Here is a 3491-nt window from a genome sequence, read left to right as displayed (position 1 = left end):
GACATGATCCGATCAGCGGATCATGTCCGACAGACATCTCTTGAGAACTGCTGGTGCAACGCCGCCCCTGCAGACTCGTGGCCAATCGGCCGCTAGCAGGGGGTATTAATCAACCTGATCGTATTCGATCGGGTTGATTTCACGCGATCTCTTTCCGCCTCCTCAGAGCAGGCGGCATGTTATGGAGCAGCGGTCTTTAGACCGCTGCTTCATAACTGGTGTTTCTGTCGAGTCTGAAGGCTCGCCAGAAACAGGGCCCTTCCAGCTCCATACGGAGCTTAGTAAATGGACACCTTAGTGGTCAGATTTTAGTCTGCTGTGTTGCTTGGAAGCAGCTAAACTAACAAACCTTTCAGGTTACCAACTAGTTTCAGTTTGTCTGTGTTTAGTTCAAGTTTCATCAGGTTTTAATCAGTCAATGCTTACAACATTTCAGTTTCAATCCCAGTTTCAATCTTGTTCCAATTTTGGGAAACTGTAAAAATGATACTCTTATAACATTTGTATAACAAACACAATAAGGATTAGTTCTCATGTTACAGTTTTATTAAACCTTATTGCACTAAATATATTTCAACACTAAAGTGCGCAGAGTAAAAAAAAAATAAACAGTTTGAAAATCTGCCAATATTTTAGCTGCTTGATTGTAAGTTTGGATTTTGGCTCCAGCATAATGCTGGCTAAAGCTTTCAGTTTCCAGTAGAAAGTAGATCATCATTATAGGCAAAAGAATACACAGAGTACTTTGCAATCAATGTTTGGATTTCAGTAAATGTGCCCTAAAACATTCCTTAAAATCACAGAGAACATTAAAACAAATTGTCCTCGCTATCTTTGGATATTTAAAGGGACATATAATTCAAAATATTTATATAATGTTTTTTAAAATAGCAAAAACAAGTTTCAAATATTTTCTAGTTGGAAAAGGTAAAGTAAAATCTCATTGGTTGAAAGTGAAAGCTCTCTCTACTGTATTGGAAGTCATGGTAGGAACCTGCCTTCACCAGCCTAAGAATAAAAAGAAACATTTTTATTTAGCATAGGAACATCCATTAGAAATAGGCAACACTGATAATGCACTTTTAAAGAATACATAGACGGGACGCTGTGGGTGTCATTGCTAATGCATGAGAAAAAGTCAATAGCAGTTTGTGCTGCCAGCCTCTCTGGGATGGATTGGAAAATGGACAACATTCAATGTGTTTTACATACATATAAGATGATGAAAACTTTTTTTTTTTAAATGATATGCTCTGTCTAAAATAGGGTTTTATGTCTCTTTAAGGATTAAAGGTTAGCAGATTGAAGTGTCACCAAAAGAGGAAAAACATTCTTACCGAGAATATGCTCTTCCTATGTACTTAAGTGCCACCTAGGTCCCATAGTCCCACCTGGTCCAATCATGGAGCTAGCCCTGGTAGCCATAACTTTGGAAGGTTCTTGCTTTAAATGCAATTTTCTCCATTTAAAGGGACAGTCTACTCCAGAATTTGTATTGTTTAAAAAGATAGCTAATCCCTTCATTACCCATTCCCGAGTTTTGCATAAGGAACAAGTTTATATTAAAACAATTTTTACCTCTGTGATTACCTTGAATCTAAGAATATGCAGACTGCCCCCTTATTTCAGATCTTTTGACAGACTTGCATTTTGCCTTAGGCCTGGGGGGCAAATCCAGTCAAGTGGCCCATTACACCAACAAATCAGCTCACAGCCACAGGACCCACAGCACGCCACAGCCAGCAGGACCCACCACAGGACCCATAGCCAGCAGGATCCACCACAGGACCCATAGCCAGCAGGACCCACCAGGAATAACCTTTACTGAAGCCAACTGGGATTAGATAGTGCATGATCACTTCCAATTCTTGGAATTAGAAAACAAAACTTTGTTTTCAAAGTGTAATTGCAGAAAATGGTGCAAAATAATGAAAGTTTATTGCAAAGGTGGTTTACTAGGCTTTATTTAAAATGTTGTATTCTCAAAGTGTTTACATTCCTTAAAAAATGTGGGCTGGAGGAATGTGCCAGCCATGGGGATTTTTTCCAGGGGTTAAAGGAAAGCTTTTGAGCAGTTTTTTCTGCAATGACTTTAAACCACTGATTTTTTTTTAAATGTTTTTTTTTAGCACATTCATTGCCTCTTTAAAAATATGGTGACCATGTAGGCTGGTAGAATTGTAGGTGTGTACACACCAGATAAACAACTAAATAAGAAAACATCTAAAATTTATTCTAAACTAAATAAGCTACAGTTAGAGCGATCACACATTACCTATTATTTTCCATGCTGCATGGAGTGTGTGCAGCCCTCATGTACACCTAAAGCCATGTTGCTTTCCTATTTAAATTACTATATATTTAAATTACTATATATTTATATATATATATATATATATATATATATATATATATATATATATATATATATAAACAAGAGTCCTTTAGTTTAATCTTAATACACTGAAAGGGACATGAAACCCATTTTTTTTCTCACAATTCAGATAGAGTTTACAATTTTAAACAGCTTTGCAATTTACTTATATTGTCAAATTTGCTTTGTTTTCTTGGTATCCTTTATTATTATTATTATCATATTCTGCAGCCCTATAAACATAGCTATAATAATCATTTTTAAGAGACAAATGGGTAAGGGGCCTACCAAGAGTTGCACTGTTGCAATTCAGCTCTCATGAAGGTGATCTATAAAGCAGCTGGGCTTGTATGCTTACGTGCTTGTTCAGGAGCAGCAATGCACTACTGGGAGATAGCAGCTGATTGGTGGCTGTATATATGCTTCTTGTCATTGTCTCACCTAATGTGTTTATCTAGCTCCCAGTAGAGAAATGCTGCCCCTTCAAGAAAAGATACCAAGAAAATGAAGCAAATTTGATAAAAAAACGTCCACTGGAATAATTTTTTAAAACTGTTTGCTCTATCTGAATCCTGAAAAAAAAAACATTGGGTTTCATGTCTCTTAAAGTTACAGATTAAAGGGACATGAAACCCAAACATTTTCTTTCATGATTCAGATAGATTATACATTTTTAAACAACTTTCCAATTTACTTCTCTAATCAATTTTGCTTTATTTGCTTGGTATCTTTTATTGAAGAAGCAGCAATGCACTCCTGGGAGAAAGCTGAACACATTTGTAAGCCAATTAAAATGGGCATACAAGTTCATCCACCTATCAGCAGCTAGCTCCAAGCTCCTGAGCCTATCTAGATATGCTTTTCAACAAATCATTTCAAAGGAATAAAGTAAATTAGAAAATAGAAGTAAATTGTAAAGTTGTTTAAAATTGTATGTTCTGTCTGAATCATGAAAGACAAATTTTGTGTTTCATGTCCCTTTAATAATACTGCAAGAATGCAAATGCAATTAAAAGCTCCACAATGCATGTACATGTTTAATAACTTAAAGGGACATGAAACCCATTTTTTTCTTTTAAGCTTCAGATAGAGCATACAGTTTTAACATCTTTCCAAT

The sequence above is a fragment of the Bombina bombina genome, chromosome 8, assembly GCF_027579735.1.
Source record: "Bombina bombina isolate aBomBom1 chromosome 8, aBomBom1.pri, whole genome shotgun sequence".
Classification (NCBI taxonomy): domain Eukaryota; kingdom Metazoa; phylum Chordata; class Amphibia; order Anura; family Bombinatoridae; genus Bombina; species Bombina bombina.
This window is presented reverse-complemented; position numbering follows the sequence as displayed.